The sequence below is a fragment of the Odocoileus virginianus genome, chromosome 33 (genome assembly GCF_023699985.2).
Source record: "Odocoileus virginianus isolate 20LAN1187 ecotype Illinois chromosome 33, Ovbor_1.2, whole genome shotgun sequence".
Taxonomy (NCBI): Eukaryota; Metazoa; Chordata; class Mammalia; order Artiodactyla; family Cervidae; genus Odocoileus; species Odocoileus virginianus.
In genome coordinates, this window is record NC_069706.1 from 2,467,519 (window position 1) to 2,488,271 (window position 20,753).

General features: G+C 48.8%; 2 long non-coding RNA genes and 5 other non-coding genes across 7 annotated transcripts; 3 read left to right on the forward strand and 4 right to left on the reverse strand.

Moving 5' to 3' along the window:
* Positions 1–2,039: 2,039 nt before the first annotated feature.
* Positions 2,040–2,112, reverse strand: TRNAK-CUU (transfer RNA lysine (anticodon CUU)). The gene has a single exon. It is a non-coding gene; the product is annotated as a tRNA-Lys (tRNA).
* An 829-nt stretch (positions 2,113–2,941) lies between these two features.
* TRNAP-UGG (transfer RNA proline (anticodon UGG)) lies at positions 2,942–3,013 on the forward strand. The gene has a single exon. It is a non-coding gene; the product is annotated as a tRNA-Pro (tRNA).
* Positions 3,014–5,809: 2,796 nt separating this feature from the next.
* Positions 5,810–5,881, forward strand: TRNAP-AGG (transfer RNA proline (anticodon AGG)). The gene has a single exon. It is a non-coding gene; the product is annotated as a tRNA-Pro (tRNA).
* A 537-nt stretch (positions 5,882–6,418) lies between these two features.
* Positions 6,419–6,491, reverse strand: TRNAK-CUU (transfer RNA lysine (anticodon CUU)). The gene has a single exon. It is a non-coding gene; the product is annotated as a tRNA-Lys (tRNA).
* Positions 6,492–9,397: 2,906 nt separating this feature from the next.
* TRNAP-AGG (transfer RNA proline (anticodon AGG)) lies at positions 9,398–9,469 on the reverse strand. The gene has a single exon. It is a non-coding gene; the product is annotated as a tRNA-Pro (tRNA).
* Positions 9,470–11,124: 1,655 nt separating this feature from the next.
* Positions 11,125–19,540, forward strand: LOC139032864 (uncharacterized). Its single transcript, XR_011485480.1, has 2 exons — positions 11,125–12,308; positions 15,688–19,540. It is a non-coding gene; the product is annotated as an uncharacterized lncRNA (long non-coding RNA).
* LOC139032865 (uncharacterized) lies at positions 12,452–19,337 on the reverse strand. Its single transcript, XR_011485481.1, has 2 exons — positions 19,037–19,337; positions 12,452–15,862 (listed from the first exon to the last, which is right to left on the reverse strand). It is a non-coding gene; the product is annotated as an uncharacterized lncRNA (long non-coding RNA).
* Positions 19,541–20,753: the final 1,213 nt, after the last annotated feature.

A 20,753-nucleotide genomic window follows, 5' to 3' on the forward strand; every position in this document is an offset into this window, starting at 1 on the left:
TATCCCTGGATCTCTGGGCATGACTTAGGCTGAAAGTTTAAAGGCCTGATCTTGTCATTTTCTTTCTTCAAACAAACAGGCGGACCCAGGGGAGTCCTTCCCATGTCACAGTCCTTGTGGTCACCTCTACTGCTGCAACAGTCAAGTGCAGCAACCACGTGGTTTCCCAGGGCACCTGCTTCTGTCGGCACTTCATCATAATCAACCACGTGATAGGCGGCTTGATCAGGTGCTGCTGCATGTCAGGAGTTAGCAGTATACCATTTCCCACTGGCAAGGAGCTCAAGTCCAAATTCATCACTGAACCAGGGCCCAGGCAGCAGTCAATAAACCCATTTGTTGGTGGGGGGAGGGTGGGAGTAATGGGAAGAGGTTGTTACAAGGATACAAAGTTTTAATTATAAGATGAATAAGTTGGGGAGATCTAATGTACGGCATGACAACTGTAGTTAATAATACCCTATTGTATACCTGAAATTGTTAAATGTAGACCTTAAGTGTTCTCAACAGATACACACATACACAAAAGGTAATTTTGCGAAGTGATGGGTGTCCGGCTCGGCATGTGGGATCTTAGTTCCCCACAATGTTCATGAGCTGAACACACACTCCACGACTCCCATCCCTCACCCTGTCTTTAAAACCTTTCCCTGAAAGCCATGTCTGGAGTTTGAACCTTCTGAGCACTAGCTGCCTGGACTTCTTGCTCGGAGTCTGTAATAAACTCCTTCACCATGACTCAGCATCAGTAGATTGGATGTACTGCACGAGGCTGAGCCGACACAAGTTTGGTTCCGTAACAATCTCATTCTTAGAGTGTTTCCAACCATTTTAGGACATATTTCCTAGAAAAGCTGAGACAGGGATTTTTGTGTAATCAGTTCGAGAAGGGAACACTCTGAGGAGGCATCTGTAAAGGAGAGGAGGACGCAGGATAGACAAATGGGCTAGTTCTTAAATTTATCTCTCCGGCTTCATTGTGGGAGCCAGTTCTTTACAATCAATCATAATCTGTCCCTAACTTCCCCCAGAAAGACAGACTATAACAGAACTCTGATGAGTATAGTCGGGTCCCTCTCTTTTGGATGAATAGGGTGCCCCAATCCAGCCACCAAGAGAGACATGACCTGGCAGGCACCTCCCCAAGCCCTCTCCTGCCCCCCTCTTACCCCCACCTTGGAACCTGGATCCCCAGATGACCCAACATCCTGAGAGCCTCAGGAGTGGCATCACTAAACTTTCCAGCTGTCCTGTCTCACTCTCAGAAAGGAACTCACATTTCCCTCACTGCTGCTTCTTGGGAAGTGGGGAACCTCACCTCTATCTGAGGTATCCCACGACTGCCAGCTTGCTTTCTACTTTACAAAGGGGAGAGGGGCTGGGACAGGAATGGATGACCAGATGAGGGGCTCCCTTCCCTGCTCATCTCCCCCAGGAGGGAGGAAAGCCGCAGGGGATGCCAGTGGGGACACACGGGGCGGGGGGTGGGGCTCCTGGCTGGGGATCACCCCTAGATACAGACGGAGCACCACATAGGTCCCCACGCAGGGCCAGAGTTAGCTGAAAATCCATCTCCAAGTCTCCTCTTGCTGCTGTCGTTCAGTATGTAGAACTGAGACTGATCTCATAAGAAAGTGGGTTCAAGTCCTAGTTTGGAGGACAATTCTTGGCCTTGCCAGGATCTCAGGAATTTCAAGAAAATTCCTAGAGGAAGATCCCACGTGCGGTAACTAAGACCTACTGCAGCCAAATAATTTTAAGTTCCTAGAAAAGGATCACTCTGTACCACACTTTTAAATTCCAAAACACATATAATGAAATAAGATGTTATGCTGAAAAAAAATTAAAAAAAAAAAAAGTGGTAAAACATCTTGCAAAAAAAAAAAAGATGCTATGCTGAGACTCAGCGTGCAGGTCCCCCTGGTCTGGCAACTTCGAACTCAGAAAGAAGCCCCGTGGAAAGAGAATTAGGTTATATGGACCTTCGCGCTCTCTAAATTCACTTTTGTTTAGCTGTAATGCCCTAGGGGCAAAAGCTGCGCCCAACGTGGGGCTCGAACCCACGACCCTGAGATTAAGAGTCTCATGCTCTACCGACTGAGCTAGCCGGGCTGATGCGAAAAGGAAGCTACAGTTCTCCTGAACTTCGCTGAACCTATAACTGGTAGGCACACGCTCTGAATCCCGCGCACACCGTCTCCCTCGGTTAGGGTGTAGGAGGTGCCGGGTTCCAATCACGGACGATTTCTCATTTTCAAACTCTCAGCCCCTTTCAGGAACGGTAGCATTAAGCCGATCAGGAAGGCTTGATGGCCTCGCCGCCGGGACAAGCCGGGAGACTTTCCCTCCCCGGAGGGGGTGGGGGTAGGGTGGGGGGATGTGGACCCCTTGCTCGTGCAAAAATTTGGAGCAGCTGCCCTTCCGGGAGAAGTGAGCACCACCCCCCAGTTCTGACCCCTACATCAGGTTCCAGATCCGTGAGTGTTTCCTGCGGCCGAGCCCAGACAAGGAAGGACCCGGAGAAGCTCGAGGGTCACCCGGGACCGGCCGGTTGGGAGGTGACCGAGTCTCATTCTCCTTGTGTCGCATGTTGGGTGAAATTTCTGTCCTGGAGTCCACCATGAGAGACCACATTCGCCCGGCCGCGCGGTCTCTGCCCCCTGCTCCTTGTCACCTGCCCCCCTCCTCTAGCTGCTGCGGACTGGGTGGCCTTCCTGCAGGCCGGGGAGGAGGGGCGGAGTTCTGGCTCCGCCGCCCGGGGGCCCGAGCGCGCGGGAGCCCCCTCACCCGGAAATTCGGCTGTGCTGCGCCGCCTCCTCTCCTTCTCCAATCGAAACCGAAACCATCCCCAGGATCTGGCTGCGATTCTCAGCCCGGGATCCGAAGGCGGAGCCGCGGTCTCAGGCCTCCAAGGACAGACACCAGAACTCAACATAGCACCGGCTCGTTGGTCTAGGGGTATGATTCTCGCTTTGGGTGCGAGAGGTCCCGGGTTCAAATCCCGGACGAGCCCAGTTTTTTTTTTTTCCCCGCCCCCTCAGACATCTGCTAGTTTTCGGTTTGAAGACTCCGGATCTCTGCGGAGTCCTGAGCAACGAAATCGTGGTTCCCGCAGGCCGCGATCCGATCGTCCGCGCTCCGTTCTGTTCTGCCAAGCGGCCATCACTGCGCTGGGTCGCAGCGGGGGCGGCGGCCTCCTCGAGCCCTGGGCCTGGCCCTGGGGGAGGAAACCGAGGAGGCTCAGTCTCGGCTCTCGGGAGACCAGACGGTCACTGGGCTGGGTGACGATGTGACTTGGTGCGTGTGTTTATACTTTGGGTAATAAACTCAAATTTTATGACCCAAGTAAGGGACAAGCCCACGTTTCAATGTCTTTCCTATTTGAGGGGCTGCCCAAAGGGTCTTCCACGACCCAGGGAAGGAAGGAAACGCAGAGGAGACTGCGCATGGGGCTGCAACAGACCACTAGTCTCCACGGGGTCCAGGGGGCGGTGCTCCAGACACGGGGTCTCCTCTCCCCCTAGAAGAACCGCGGTGTTTTCATAGGTTTTATTATTATTTTCTGAGGCCAACTGGTCCAGCCACTGAGAAGATGGCTTATTACAGTTTCCAAGAGGAGGTGGCACGGCTCCGTGCGGGGAGGAGGGGCGGGGACGCACCAGCGTCGGAAGGGAGAAGAAAATCAAGGCAGGAGACTTTCTCTGGTTTCAGGGAAGGTGAAACAGGGAAGGCAAGGAAGACAGGTTGAAATGGCTGGCTGAAATAAGTTCAGTGGGCTCGGGGGTACAGGCGCTGTCCCTGGTTGTCTGTCTCCTGGCCTTGAGGTGATTCTGCAGGTGGATTGTGGCCCAGAGGGTGAGAGTTTGATAAAAACAGATGATCGTCGGCTGTGGACCCTGGATTGGTTGGTTTATCTTTGAATAATGCCTGCTGACAGAGAAATTGCTTGCTATCTCGAACAATTGACCAGATCCCTGGGGCTGGAAGACCCCCTGGAGTAGGAAATGGGAACCCACTCCAATATTCTTGCCTGGAAATTTTCCATGGGCAGAGGAGCCTGGCGAACTACAGTCCTTGCGGTCGCAGAGTCTGACAGGACTGCAAAATCGAGCACCATTGACCAGGAGGAGGGTTCAAGAGGGACGGGACCACTGTAAAGCAATTATCCTCCAATTAAAAATTCAAAAATAAAATTTTAAAATGTTAAAAAAAAAATGAATTGACCAACCTTGGGAGAGCCTCTGCTCCAGAGTCAGCAAGGCTCCATATAGCTAAACAACAGAATACACAAAAGACATGGCTGATACAGGAAGGGACTGAGACTTTGGTTGGTATCTGGGGGCCCCCAATCTAGGAGGCTTTCTGATCCCAGGCCCAGAGTCGGACCTCCCCAGGGTATTAAGGCACAGAGCCCCTGCCAGGCAAGCTGCCACAGGGCCAGAGCTGCCCAGCACATGCAGAGGGGGCAGGGGGCTGGTGAACCTCTTCTCTGATTTAATTGCCCTGGCTTCTCTGGTTAAGCCTGGAGTCTTGCATGCTCGGTGCCCCTTTCATGCCTCCTGACTCAAGTCCCCTAGTGAGTGCGTTTCCTGAACAGAACTCCGGTTCAAAGGCCTCTCTGGCCTTTGGGGCCTAGTGGGCATCAACCAGGGTAACCAGGCTCCCTAACCAGCACTTTCTTCCCCTACAGACAGAACCTTTCAAGACTCCCATTCCTTGATGGGAAACCACCACTGCCTCCACCAGCAGGTCCGCTCCTCTTTGTGTCGGGGTGCCCCTCCCTCCGACCTGCCTCAGCCCCCTCCCCACTTGGGCACCCTAGGTCTGCTGTCTTCTACAGCGAGCCCCAAGTCTAGGTCCTGCCTGCAGCTGGGGTCTGACTGTCATCTGTCCAGGGAACGGGAAGTGGGCACTGCAGAGGAAGCTCTCTATGGAGCTTTTTGGCATCAAATTTGGCATCAAATCCCCAAGGAGCCCCGTTTGCTTTTTCTGACCACTTTAGGGCTGAAACAGAACCCCTGGCAGAGCGGGTGTGGGTCCTGGGCCTGTGAGAATGGATCATGGGGCAGGTGCAGTGGGTGGTGGACCCAGACCCGCTGGATGTGAGTGACCAGAACAGGCCTGGGCCCTGAGGTCAGGGGTCCGTGTGTGTTCAGTGGACAGGGAGGCACCATGACCCAGGTCACACCAGTGGCAACAGCATCTTGGGGCATCTTTTCTGAGCAACTTCCTCCCTTATCCTTTTACTCCCTACTTAAACCATCGCCGGGGCCTCTTCCTGGCTGTGGGCTGCACTGGGATTCGAGTCTGGTACTCCGGAGGTGGTTCTCTGGGCTGGACCAGCTGTGAGACTGGCAATCCCTCGGCAGGTGTTTCCAGTGGGTGCTGGGGGAGCCAGGTGGTCCCGGAGGCGTCTAGGAGCCGGCAACGTCGAGGACGGGATCCAAACTCTGCTCCCAGCTTCGCTTTGCAGCCCAGGTCTCAGCCCGGTGACAGAAGGCGACCTGGGGGCATTCTGCTGAGCTGATCGCCTCAGTTTTCCTTGTACAGAGAATGAGAGGGGAGGAGCCGAACCCTCCAAAAACTGCATTGGGACGCGCCAACTTGGAGCCTCAGCATGCGGCAATGCGGAACGTCCCATGTCGCCCCCACCCCCACCACACCCCTGTCCATGGAATCAAATCCTTCTACTCATGACACTCATGGGGAAAAGGGAACCATCCACGGATGAGGCAACAGGGACAGTCATGGACCAGGGAGGACAGAGCCACGTTGAGCTCAGCAGGAGGGGATAAGGTTCCCATTGGGTGGCTCGTTGGTCTAGGGGTATGATTCTCGCTTAGGGTGCGAGAGGTCCCGGGTTCAAATCCCGGACGAGCCCTGCTTTTAATAAACGCCTGTGTCCCAGGGACGCACTGTTGTCACATTCACCAGATATGGATATTCCCACCTCAGCTGTCATCCTCATCCTTCCGAACAGTGGTCTGGGTTGCTCCGATCTACAGGGCCACTCCTGGTAGAGAGAACATGGAACTCGGTTCTCCCCTGACTCCCAAAGGAGCAGCCTAGTGCAACTTGAGCTTTTTATGAGGGTGGACATGTTGTCCTGCAGGTGCAGAGATGATAGTAGCTGGCTCCCTTGCTCTCCTAAATAAACCAGAGGAAAAACTGTGGTGGGTGGGTTTGGTCTAGAAGCCAGGTTCAAATCTTTAATGGACCTACTTCTAGGGTTCCTTTGGTTAAAGAAGTTGAGGAATCTGGTGAGTTAGCGGATCCACTGTAAGGAGTGGACACTTCGGGTTTATGAGAGCTTGGGCAGGTGACACGATGCAAAGTCACAGGCTGCGTGACTTCACCTTTGGTGCATTTTGTTCCTAAACAGAATGGCAGGAATTGCTTAGAGATCCTGTCAAAAGGACACCCAACATGGGGCTCGAACCCACGACCCTGAGATTAAGAGTCTCATGCTCTACCGACAGAGTTAGCTGGGCACATGTGATTAGGAGACTACAGCCAAGCTTCAGAACTTGACTGGCTGTGGATCACCCCAAATGACTGGGTAGGGTACGTGCCTGGGTCAGCAGGGATGTGGGGTCCTCTCAGGGCCTTCTGTGTGTTTAGACTGCCCAGAATTCTCCACATCCCCAGCAGGAGAGCAGCCTTGCAGGGGCGTGGGAGTGGTGGGAAGTGGGAGGGGTGGAGGGAGTGGGGGAAACCGGGGGGAGTCAGGGAAAGTAGGGGGAGTCGAGGGGAGTAGGGGGACTGGGATAGAGTGGGGGACATGTGGGGTGAGATGCCACTCTGACAGAGGGACAGACACACAGCTGTTCAGCAGCTGCCAGGAGCCCTGCAACTGGGACAGAACTGAGGTTGGACTTGCCCAAGCTGATCCCAACACTCCTGGACGAGGGGACCGACCGAAATCGGGCAATGACAAGGGACCCACCACTGTATTTGCACAAGCAAACCCGTGAACTGAAAAGAATTGTTAGACCTGCTGGATTCTACTGGGTTCTATGTTCATATAACACCATCCATGCTTCCTGTGCATTATCTAAAATAAACATTTTTTTAATTAAAGTTTTATTTTGCCTCAACCCTTCTCAGTCTGTCCTTTTGTTGATCTTGAATTGTTGGAACCAGGGACCTAGTGGTGGATTGCTGGAAGGGGTTGGAGACAGACTCCACCAGTCCCCATGTGCAGAGCTGCCCTGCATCCTGAAATGCAAAGGGAGGTTAGGAGGCAGCAGGAGCCTGCAGGCACGGAGCACCATAGAATACTGTGGGGCTATCCTTAATGTTGTTGGATGTGCACATGGCATTAGATTATTTTAAAAGAGAGGATTTTATTTTTAGAGTTAAGGCAAAAAACTTTTATGGGTGAAACTATGTTGTACACAGGTTTCAAATATACACAGAAATAGGGGAGGCTCTGGTATGTGTGTGGCGGGGGGGTGGGGGGTGGTGAGGGGTTATGTGATTCTGCTCCATTTTTTCCCAAAACTTTAAAAGTAAGGTTTATTTTGAAAACTTTATTCTTTGATCAAAGAATGGAGAGGTGCAAGTACATCCTCTTCTAAACTTTATTATTATTATTTTTAATCCACCGGAAACTTTCAGCAATTTCTTTTCTCTTTTTCTTTTTTCAGTTACTATTTCTTCTAACACTGTTTAGCCCCATCTTTCTCCTCTCTTAGGTCTTCAAGACTCCAATATTATATATTTTGTTAAAGCCCCACAAAGTCTTGAGGTTCTGTTACTTGGTTTATTTTTTTAAGTTTATATTCTCTGTTCTTCACATTGGGTAACATCTATTGTTCTATCTTCAACTGATTCTTCTGTCCTGTTGATCCTGCCATTGCCTGTCAATTAAGTTTTTTATTTTGATTATTGTATGTTTCAGTTCTAAGGTTCTCAGTTGGTTATTCTTTATCTATTTTATTTATTTGAGACTTTCACTTTTTAAATTTGTTTTAAGTGGCTTGTAATTGCTCTCTGAAGCATTTTTACACGACTACTTAACCACTTTTACCCTCCTTGGCCGATGGTTTCAACATCTGAGTCAGCTTCTCTTGATTGCCATTTCTCCTTCAAGTTGACATTTTCCCGGTTCTCAGTTTGATCAGTGATTTTCAATTGTATCTTGGACAGTTTCGGTATTATGTTATGAGACTCTGCTGCTAAGTCACTTCAGTCGTGTCCGACTCTGTGTGACCCCATAGACAGCAGCCCACCAGGCTTCTCCATCCCTGGGATTCTCCAGGCAAGAACACTGAAGTGGGTTGCCATTTCCTCCTCCAGTGCATGAAAGTGAAAAGTGAAAGTGAAGTCGCTCAGTCGTGTCCGACTCTTAGCGATCCCATGGACCGCAGCCTACCAGGCTCCTCCATCCATGGGATTTTCCAGGCAAGAGTACTGGAGTGGGGTTCCATTGCCTTCTCTATGAGACTCTAGATCTCATTTAAATCTTCTGGGTTTGCAGCCTTTTCTGAAGGCGCCCCCCGGTAGGGAAAGAGGGGGCCACCCTGTTGCTGTCTGGTGAGGGCAATTCCCACAGGATGGGACCTGCTGGGTCCCACACTGCTGGGCTGGAGTGAGAGTTCATACTGTCCACTAGGCTTCCGCCGATGGCCCCTGGCAGGAGGCAGGAGGGGCTCCTCCTATTGCTCCCCGCGAGGACAAAGAGAAGGTTGGGGGGAACGTTCACGTCCGTCATTAGAAGCTGGATTAAAGCAGGGCGGGGGAGCGGGGAACGCTGCTACCAGGTGCTGGGCCGACGGCCCTGACGTCTCAGGTCCCAGGAAGGGAAAGAAGGAGGTGAGGAGACACTTCGGCTGAAGTTAAGGGGTCCATTTCCTCAGGTGGATGCTCAGGGCAGTCCTGCCCAGCCTCCCTACTATCTCCTTTAACCCCGTGGGAAGGGGGGGCGGTCCAGGGGGGCTCCCCGACCCCGCACCGGTCATTAGCAACAGCAGCAGCACACCAGGGCGGCCAGAGGTTCCCCCGGCCGGAACGCACCGGGGAGCCTGCCCAGACCCGGGCCGGCAGGAAGCGCCGCTCTTCACCCGCGGCAGCGTTGGCGCCGCGCGCCCCCTGGAGGACAGGCGGGGGAAAAGCACCTGCCGGTGCCGCGGCACAGGGCCGCGCGCGGGGCTCGGCGTCCCAGGCGGGAGCGGTGGCCGCCGGCTGTGCCTGGGATCTCTCTTCATAATTCCCACCCTCTAGGCTGTTTAACGTGGAGCCCAAGTTCAGCACTCAGATTCTGGACCTCTAGCCCTTCCCCTCAGGCTAGCGGGCTGAGTAGATGGGACGGGCGGGTGATGGTACATCAGACCACACTTGGTGTCCACAGGAGGCCCTGGAATAGGTACACTGGGAGTTCTGGGGATAAAAAGATGGGCTCGTCCGGGATTTGAACCCGGGACCTCTCGCACCCTAAGCGAGAATCATACCCCTAGACCAACGAGCCACGGTAATCTTTCCCTTGCTCATTCCTTGTTATCGTCACATCACTTCCCTGTCCAGCCTCAGGGCCACGGCTCTCCCCTTCCGAGCCGCTTCGCAAAGGGCTCCGGTGAGTTCAGTTCTCTGCCATCTAGAAGAGGAGAGCGCAGTGTCGCTGCCCCTGTGCGCACCAGGTGCCGGAGCCTGACCCTCTGTGCATCCGGGACTCCGTTCTGCCTCCCCGAGTCCTGGCTCGACTGGCGACGCCGGCCACCATCACTGAGGCCTCCACTGCAGAGGAACTTGAGGGTCCTTTTCTCTCTCTATAACCAAAGGCTGAGGACTGGGGACAGAGCTGGGGCCGCGGTGCCCGGATTCCTCTGGTCCCCACGAGGCCACAAGCGACACAGCTGTCACTCTCCTCCATGGATGAGAATTTAGATTCAGGGAAATGTGGGTCTTGTGAGGCTTAGGGGCCAGGCACACCGGTCACCCCAGAGGAGCAACTGACGTGGCCTGGGCCTTTCCCAGGGCCCTCCCGCGGGAGTCTCCATCCCTGAGCTGGTGGCCTTGTCCACAGGCCAGCCGCCACCACCACCATCCCTGGCCCCCTGCCGCGGAGGCTCTGCCCTCGTCAGAGCTCAGCAGAGGGCCCACTCTTCCCTGTACCCAAGCCCAGGCCCTAAAACGTTCAGAAGAGCTCACGGCTAGATTCTGCTGGGACTTGTCAGACCTGAGATACCACCCTCGCGTGTCCCTGTTGACCCTGCAACCTCAGTGACCCTCCTCCCCACTGTGCATTCTGACTCATCCCACACACTCCATGCACCAGGCCCTGTGCTGAGAACTCTGCAGGGACCAGCTCTGACGGCACCAGCCCCAGTGGGAGATGCCATGACCTTTGAGCAGAGAGACACACACCTGGAAAGGCAGGGAGGCTGGTTCAAGTGCTGACCCGAGGGGCGGAGAGAGGAGGGGGAGACTTGGGACAGAGCAGAAGGGGTGGGGTTGGCTGGAGTGGGTGCTGGAAGAGGGGCTAATGCAGGGTCCAAGGGTGGAAGGAGGGCAAGACTCCTTCCCTTGGTGTGGGGGAAGACCCAGGGCCTGCTGGGTCTCGCTGGCCTTTTAAGCCAGGGATCGTGGGCCCAGGCTCCACTGGGAGCGGGGACAGTGTATTGGGTCTTGCAGAAGGTTTCTATTGCCCGGGTTTGGGGCAAATGGAGCTTCAGCTTTGGGCGTTAGCATTTCTGACCTCCTCCAACGGTCCTTCAAAGCTAGAGCTGTCTCTTGGTACTGTGGGGTGGGGGGAGGGAGGCAGAGAAGGGGTCCGTGGAATGTCCCAGGCTTCCTATTCAGTCTAGTCCTTCTGACTTTTCAGTGGTGGCAGCTTTTCTAGATTCTGGGACTCTGGAGAGAAGAAGAGAGAGGTCAGGAACAGAATCCCACCCAGGATGGGTTTTCCAAGCTGAGCAGGAATGGTAAACAATGTGCCCCCCGTCCCAGAGACTTTCTGGACAGACAAACCATCATGGGAGGGACCCAGGATCGGTTTCTGATTCTTCCAAGATATTCCCAAGACACTGGTGGTCGTGGGCAGAGCAGTGGCTCCCTGGAGTCACAGATGCGAGGACCCTACACAGGGACAAACAGAAGCAGCCCACGAGCCCTCCTCTCTGCCGGGAGCCAGCACACGAGATCCCACCCATGACAAGGTCATGAGGAGAAAACCTGACAAGCAAGGCGGATCAGGATTCCAGGGATCTCGAAAAGTTGCGCTCACCTTAAAGATGATATCTGTCTTTCTGATGCTTGCTCTAATAGACTACTCCCTAATTTCTGTGGCACAGGTAGCAGGCCTTCCCCAATCTCTTTTCAAATAAGAATCAACTTAGAACTTTAATCAATATGTCTCCCAGGTGGTGGTATCTTATGAGATTATCCAGGATGAAAGGAGTGTTTCAATTTAAACTCCTTTGCTGGCATTTTAGTTTGTTTGGCAAATGCATTTATGTCCTTGGTACTAATATACACGACTGCTCATAATACCCTAATCATAAAACAGCATAAAGAACATGATCACACAAAGGCCCTAATAGGCATAGAGCCCTTTGGGGGGTGAGGAAGCCCTATTAGAAAACACAAGAAAAATTATTCTAAAAGTGGTTATTGGGTCAACGTTTGCTTGCTGTGTTTTTGCTCTTAATGTGCTAAGGTTATGCAGTGGAAACCATTGTTAATATAGTTAAAGATTTAGAAAAATAAGAGCTTAGCCCTAGTGTGGTAACAATGAGATGGTTGTTAATTATTAGCCAGGAGTGCTAGGCAGGGGCTGCCTCACCGAAGCCAGCCAGAGTCTGTGTGGGGTAAAGCTCTTAGATAAATTCAACTGATAACTTCTGCAGAAGAATCGACCTTTGTGTTGACAAGGTTATATTTCTACTATGTTGTGACATGCTGTACTGTTGTCCTATGAGACTGCAACTTTTCTGTTAAGATCACCCCAGAAACGGAAAATAGGTTTACAGTCACCTGACTTGCATAAAATGTCAATAGGCCCCAAGGCCAGAAGATAATGTGCAAAGATCTACTATAGAAATAGAATGCAGAAAACATCCTGTTCTTCCTAAAGGACAAACTGATGTAATGTTAAACTAACCCTGTGTAAGCATGAGTAATCATCTCGTACCTTGGATACATTCTGAGTGAGGGTATATAAACTGTTGTCAAAAAGTAAAAGATAGACTTGGCTTCACAGAGGCTGGTCTCACGCATCTTCTCTCGCCGACGCCGTTCATCCTGAGGGTACCCCTGGATCCTACTGAGGCTGGACCCTGGCAAGTGGTGCCACGAACAAGGACCTGAAGGTAAGACCCCAATTGTTCAGTCTCGGAATGGCTAGGACCCCACTAGGGCGTCGCGGCTCCCCCTGCATAAGAAAGGTAGGGTTAGGAAGGTGGGTAGGGTTAAGATTTCTTTTCAGAAAAAGCTTTAGATGGGCAACAATGAATCAAAGGAAAGGCAAGTTTTTATTGGGGTGATATTACAACTATTAAACAAGAGAGGTATTAAAGTAAAATAGGCCAGCATTCAATCTTTTTTCACATTCGTTCAGGAGCAATGCCCTTGGTTCCCAGAAGAGGGCACTGTTAACTTAGATACATGGGAAAAGGTGGGAAAACAGTTAAGAGATTATTATACTTTACATGGACGGGAGAAGGTGCCCACCGATACCTTCTCCCTGTGGAGTATGATTAGAGATGCCTTAGATCCGACTCACGAATTCGAAAGAGTAAAAGTTAAGGGAAATGAAGACGAGGATGAGTCCAAACCGAGCTATCAACAGTTAAGAGAAATGTTAGCTGCTATGAACACCAATAGTCATCCAGAATGTGGGGACGAAAAGGAGAAACAACTTTCACCCCAAGATGAGGAAGATTTAGGGGAAGCAGCAGCTCGCTATCATCCTGATGAGGATTGGTCCTTTTTTGCCAAAGACGCTCCTAAAAGTTTAAGAGATACATCTCCAATTAGGCCTTCTGTAAAATTCAATCCTAAAATCCCTAAAGTATCCTTAGAACAGGGAAAAAGAAGCATGAGGCGATCTCGACCCCCCAGGCCTCCCCCTCCATATAGGAGTAAAAGTCCTCCCTTAGGCTTTTCACAAAGAAGGGTGCTTTCAAGGCCTGAGGATGATTTTGACCCCTATCTTGAGGCTTGCTTTTCTGTATTACTTGATTCAGAGGATGAAGAAAGCCCCTCTTGGGAACCCCTTCCAATAAAACTGATTAAGGAACTCAAACAGGCTTGTACCTCATATGGAGCTACAGCCCCATATACTTTGACATTATTGGATGCTTTGGCAGCTAGATGGATGACCCCATATGATTGGGAGACAGTTGCTAAGGCTTGTTTATCTGCAGGACAATACCTGCTTTGGAGAACTGAATATGAGGACTTAGCCCGTAAGCAAGCTAGGGACAACTGCAAGCATGGACCAAAACATATTGTGCAAGAAATGCTGGCAGGAACTGATGAATTTGAATCAGTCAGGGACCAAATGAATTTAGATAAAAAAGCCCTAGAGCAGGTGACAGCTTGTGCTCTCGGGGCCTGGCGTTCCTTGCCTCAAGGAAAAGAATTAACCTCTTCCCTATCTAACATAAAACAAAAACCAGAAGAGCCATATGAAGATTTTATATCTAGACTTATTGAAGGAATCCACAGGGTTATTCCTAGCGAACAAGCAGCTGAGATCTTGATAAAACAGCTAGCGTTCGAAAATGCCAATTCTACCTGCCAGGCTATACTTCGTCCTATAAAAAAGTCTGGAGATATAGGGGATTATATTAAGCAGTGTGCAGATGTAGGACCAGCAATGATGCAGGGCATCGCCATAGCTGCAGCTATAAAGGGTAGCTTTTGTCAACAAGCAATACAGTCCTTCTTTACTGCAAAGGCAACCCTCAAAAGGGCCACTCAAATAGTCAGGGACAAAATACTAATTTGGCTAAAGCCTGTTGTTCTTGTGGTCAGATGGGACATTTCAGCCGTGCCTGCCCTTGAAAGGCCACCAATACTCCTTTGCTATATTCTACCTCCATGGTTATGGCCCCCAATCTTCCTAAGACTCCCTGCCCTCGCTGTCAGAAGGGATACCACTGGGCCAAGGACTGTAAATCCAAGTTCCATAAAAACGGAACCTTGTTAGTCTCTGGCCAACAGCCGGGAAATGGACTGAGGCGCCAGTCTCAGGTCCCGACAAAGATTGGGGCAACGACATTAAACCCATTTATACCCACTGTCCCGTCACAGAACTCATCAGAGCAGCCCCAGGCAGTGTAGGACTGGACCTCTCTTCCACCACCACAACAAAAAGGGAGATATAAAAGTATTAAAATGTTTGGGAAAGAACCATCTAAAATCATAGTGCCTTATAATAAAGAGCAATTAAATGCCCTTCTATTACTAAATGAAGATTGGCAGATTGCCATTGGTAATTACCCGGGACAAATTTTACACCATTTACCTGCTAGTCCCTTATTAAATTTCCTCTCGAGACATCCAGTAATATTCCAAGAAAGGTGTCAAGTTTTCCCTATTGAGGGGGCAATGTTGGTGTTCACGGATGGGTCTTCTAACGGAAAAGCTGCTATTGTCACCCAGACTTCAGAAAGGGTCTTGAATACTGGGGAAACATCAGCTCAAAAAGCAGAATTAACAGCTGTGATAGAGGCGTTCAAAGAGTTCTCAGACCAGGTTTTCAATTTATTCTCTGACTCACAGTATGTAGTTAGGTTTTTTCCTCAAATTGAAATGGCTGTTTTGCCAGAAAATAAAACCACAATCTTTAGATTATTATCTACCCTTCAACAGCAAATTTGGAAAAGGTCAAAACAATTTTATGTTGGACGTATAAGAGCTCATTCTAATTTACCTGGACCCCTCCATACGTTTAACCAAGAGGCAGACTTGCTAACCTGGACCATAGTGGCCAGTGCTTTCGAGGATGCTAAAGCCTCACATGCTATGCATCATCAAAATGCAACTGCCCTTCAGTATCAGTTCCACATTCCTAGGGAATCTGCACGCAAGATTGTTAGGACATGTCAACTTTGCCCTACTTCAGTTCCCGCTTTGCCTTTTGGGGTAAATCTCCATGGCTTACTACCTAATGTGCTTTGGCAGATGGATGTAACACATGTTCCTTCCTTTGGAAAACTATCCTTTGTGCATGTTACTGTAGATACCTTCTCCCATGTCATTGTGGCTACTGCCAGAACAGGAGAAGCCTACAAAGATGTAGTTGAACATCTTTTTGCCTGTTTTTCTTACTTCGGGATGCCTAAATCAGTTAAGACAGACAATGCGCCAGCTTATACATATAAGCCCTTTAAAAAATTCTGTGCCCAATTCGGTATATCCCACTCTACAGGAATTCCTTACAATCCCCAGGGACAAGCAATTGTAGAAAGGGCACATCAGACACTTAAGACACAAATTTCTAAATTACAGGAAGGGCAGTTCAAATACAGTTCTCCACACCACATTTTGCATCATGCCCTCTTTGTGCTCAATAACCTTAATGCTGATCAAGCTGGTTTAACAGCTATGTTTCGTCACTGGAACCTGGAACAGAAAGATACAAAACCTTTAGTAAAATGGAAAGACCTCCTTTCTGGACAATGGAAGGGACCTGATCCCTTGCTAACCAGTGGGCGAGGGTATGCTTGTATTTTTCCACAGGGTGCTGACTCGCCAATTTGGATCCCGGACAGACAGATTCGCCATGTTGCAGTCCCCCAGACATCCGGTTCCCCCATTGCTTTGACCACAAAAGACGAAGGGCACTCCTCTGCCCCGGCCTCCGCCACCCACCTGAAAAGTCCAGCAGACTCTGAAACAACCGGCAGCGGAGATCCTGGAAGAACAAACGGTAGATCCACCCACTAAACAGATGTCATGGCTTTGCATAAAAGACTGTGATCCTCCTACTCCTTTACGTAGTAGAAAACCACCAAGACGTCCTGCGCGGGCAACTCAACAAGCCTCCATACCCACATGGGGGCAAATTAAGTCACTTTGCCATCAAGCACAAGGAATAGCTTCTCTACAGGGATCTTCAGCCTCTCCTGAAAGGGTTTTTATTGCTATGCTTGCTTTACTTTCTTGCCAGTTAAGTGCTACCTCTTCCACATCAGAAAAATACTGAGCATATTTCCCTGATCCCCCGACCTTCCAAGTAGTTACTTGGAACAATGACCCTATAGGGGTCAACACAAACCAGCCTCATCTCTTGGGAGGGTCCTATGCTTCCTATGATAAAGATCACCATCCCATTAATTTTAACTATACTTTTAGGGGATTAACAGATGACCTTCCCGTTTGCTTTAACTTCCCCCATAATTATACAAAAGATCTTATCACCCCCTCTAAAGAGGGGTGTGTCGGAGCCTCCAAAAAAGCAATTCTGACAGATTCTCCAGCATCAAAATTTTCAGATAAAGCAGGAGATTGGCTGGTTTGGATATTACAGGCCCATATGCCCAGGGTCCTTGACCCCTATAAGTCCTTGTTCCTCAATGTTCCACCAAAATATCCAAATTGTATTGATGTTGCTCCTTCAGACGTCGTATGGAAAACTATAGACAACCTCCTGGGATATCCGGTATGGAAATCTTGTACTTATAATTCGAAAATAGATTATAGAATACCGGGAGGCGGAAACTATTCGATACAAGACTGGAGCAATCCAGACCCAAGTCAGGATCCAGGATCTGTTCCTGATTATGCCAATTGGTTTAGCAATTGGAAAAATGATTCCGTCCCTTGGCCGCTGGCGGCCAACAAATGGCATTATAATCAATTTGTTCCCCCCATGTTGTCCTATACAACTAAGGGCAAAACTTTTTGGCAACCAGAAATTTGGAGAGTCCTTGCTGCCATCTCCATTGTTACTCTATCCAGCCAGAAAATGATTCCACCTATTCTATGCTGGCTTGTTTACCCTCCCCTTACGTTTTTTTGTTCACTGATGACTCTAAAAGGCTTCATATACAGATGAACTATTCAGGTGGACCAGATATAGCTTACTGTGAGCAATGCATGCTCTCGTCCTGCCTAACCTCTCAATATAATGTTTGTTCCTTTGTGGTGCTGCGACGCCCTCCTTACCTTATGGTGCCCGTCACAGTGAGTACCTATTAGTATGACAATTACGGTCTAGCCGTTCTGCAAAAACTGCAAGATTTAATGTGATCCTGACGGTTTGTAGGACTACTTATCTTAGGGATTTCAGCTTTGATAACAGCAATCACCTCTGTCACTGTGGCGGCGATATCATTGACTCAACAGGTACATACTGCTCAATATGTCAATGATATGCAAAAAAATGTTTCTTTAGCTTTAGCTACGCAAGAGATTATAGATAGGAAATTAGAAGTAAAAACAGACGCCCTAGAAGAAACGGTCATACATATTGGAACTGAGTTGCAGGCTTTAAGGGTAAAGTTAGCATTATCCTGTCACGCCAACTATCGGTGGATCTGTGTAACACCTCTAAAAGTAAATGATACCGATTACAATTGGGAAAAGATTAAAAATCATATTTTGGGTGTATGGAATAGCTCCAGCATTAGTTTAGATCTTGGAAAGCTTCACGGTCAGATAAAAATCTTAGAACATTCCCCTCTGTACTTTACTGCTGCAGGGGCTGCTAATGATTTTTTTGTACTTTTTCTAACTTTATTACTGGAAAAAAATATCTTATCAACTATCTTCAGTTATGCTGCTGTAGCAGCCCTAGTCCTCTTCTCATTATAATCCTTCCTTGTATTGTCAGAACTCTCCAGCAAAACACTCAAAAGCTCGCGACTGAGATCCATCTGGCTCTTAAAAAATAAAAAAGGGGGAGATGCCGGGAGCCAGCACACGAGATCCCGCCCATGACAAGGTCATGAGGAGGAAAGCTGACAAGCAAGGCGGATCAGGATTCCAGGGATCTCGAAAAGCTGCGCTCACCTTAAAGATGATATCTGTCTTTCTGATGCTTGCTCTAATAGACTACTCCCTAATTTCTGTGGCACAGGCAGCAGGCCTTCCCCAATCTCTTTTCAAATAAGAATCAACTTAGAACTTTAATCAATATGTCTCCCGGGTGGTGGTATCTTATGAGATTATCCAGGATGAAAGGAGTGTTTCAATTTAAACTCCTTTGCTGGCATTTTAGTTTGTTTGGCAAATGCATTTATGTCCTTGGTACTAATATACATGACTTCTCATAATACCCTAATCATAAAACAGCATAAAGAACATGATCACACAAAGGCCCTAATAGGCATAGAGCCCTTCGGGGAGTGAGGAAGCCCTATTAGAAAACACAAGAAAAATTATTCTAGAAGTGGTTATTGGGTCAACGTTTGCTTGCTGTGTTTTTGCTCTTAAAGTGCTAAGGTTATGCAGTGGAAACCATTGTTACTATAGTTAAAGATTTAGAAAAATAAGAGCTTAGCCCTAGTGTGGTAACAATGAGATGGTTGTTAATTATTAGCCAGGAGTGCTAGGCAGGGGCTGCCTCACCGAAGCCAGCCACAGAGTCTGTGTGGGGTAAAGCTCTTAGATAAATTCAACTGATAACTTCTGCAGAAGAATCGACCTTTGTGTTGACAAGGTTATAGTTCTACTATGTTGTGACATGCTGTACTGTTGTCCTATGAGACTGCAACTTTTCTGTTAAGATCACCCCAGAAACGGAAAATAGGTTTACAGTCACCTGACTTGCATAAAATGTCAATAGGCCCCAAGGCCAGAAGATAATGTGCAAAGATCTACTATAGAAATAGAATGCAGAAAACATCCTGTTCTTCCTAAAGGACAAACTGATGTAATGTTAAACTGCCGGAGCCGGCACACGAGATCCCACCCATGACAAGGTCATGAGGGAGAAAACCTGACGGGCAAGATGGGTCAGGTTTTCAGGGGTTTCGAAACGGCCAGCTCACAAGATCCCACCCATGACAAGGTCCTGAGGAGAAAACCTGACAGGCAAGGCGGATCAGGTTTTCAGGGATTCCGAAAAGCTGCCCCTGGCGCTCACCTTAAAGATGATAGCTGTCTTTTTGATGCTTGCTTCAATAGACTGAAGAAGGAATTCATAGGGCCTGGACTCCATCTCAGGCCTGTCCGTGCTGACGGTGCAAGGCCGCCTCTCCAAAGGACTCTGAACTCTGTGCTTAGCGCCTGTGGGAATGACAATAGAAGGATACGACCCCCTCTGGGCAGGGGAATCTTGAAGATCACATCCAGGTTACTCATTGCCTAAGAGAAAACAGACACTAATCATCCCTGCCTCGGACAGTATCTATCGGAATGTAACCACAGGCTTATTGATTATTAACTGTTTGAACACACAACATGTGAATGATGGGATTATTGTGATTGTATTTACCCTTCCTTTGTAAGCCTCTAGGGATTTGGGCTGGTGGGTTTGGACACGTACACATGGGTTATAAAAGATTTTCACAAATGCTGGTCGGGGTTCTTGGCTAAGAGGAGACTTGGGCCTTGGGCCCACTGGTGTAATAAACTGCACTCCACTATCTGCATTGTCCTTCTGAGTGAGTTTGTTTCCCAGAAAGCATGGCTATAACAAGACTACTCCCTAATTTCTGTGACACAGGCAGAAGGCCTTCCCCGATCTCTTTCCAAATAAGAATCAACTTAGAACTTTAATCAATAAGTTTCCCGGGTGGTGGTATTTTATGAGATTATCCAGGGTGAAAGGAGTGTTTTAATTTAAACTCCTTTGCTGGTAGTTTGTTAGCCAAATGCATTTATGCCCTTGGTACTAATAGGCATGATAACTTGTAATATCCTAATCATAAAATAGTATAAAGAACCTGATTATATAAAAGCCCTAATAGACATAGAGCATTTTTGAGGGGTGAAGGAGTCCTATTAGAAAACATAAAAAAAAAATTATTCTAAAGGTGGTTATTGGGTTGACGTTTGCTTGGTGTGTTTTGCTTGCTGTGTTTTTGCTTTTAATGTGCTAAGGTTGTGTTATAGAAACCATTGTTAATATAGTTAAAGATCCAGAGAAATAAGAACTTAGCCCTAGTGTGGTAACAATGAAATGGTTGTTAATTGTCAGCCAGAAGTGCTAGGCAGAAGCTGCCTCACCAAAGTCAGTGTGGGGTAAACGTCTTAGATAAACGCACTGACAATTTCTGCAGAAAGATTAATTTTTGTATTAACAGGTTATACTTCTACTCTGTACTGTTGCCCTATGAGACTGCTACTTTTCAGTTAAGGTCACCATAGAAACAGAAAATAGGTTTACATTCACCTGACTTGCATAAAATGTTAATAGGCCCCAAGGCCAGAAGATAATGTACAAGACACTCATAAACAAAGAAGTATGCAGAAAACACCCTGGTTTCGTGAAGGACAAGCTGATGTAATGTTAAACTATCTTCCCCTTAGAAATGTACTAACTTAGGGTATAAAAGCTATGGTAAAAAATAAAGGATTGCCAGACTCTGCCAGACTCTGCAAACAGCCCCGTCTGGTCATCCTCTCTCTCTCTCTCTCTCTCTCTCTCTCTCTCTCTCTCTCTCTCTCTCTCTCTCTCTCTCTCTCTCCCTTGCAGACTTGGCCCTATCAAGGCTGGTCTCACGTGTCTTCTCTCTCTCTCACCGACACCGTTCATCCTGAGGGTACCCCTGGATCCTGCCGAGGCTGGACCCCGGCACCCCTCTGTGGGTCTCTCTGTGGTCCTGCCCATAGATCAGAAGAAGAGTGCAAGAAACTGA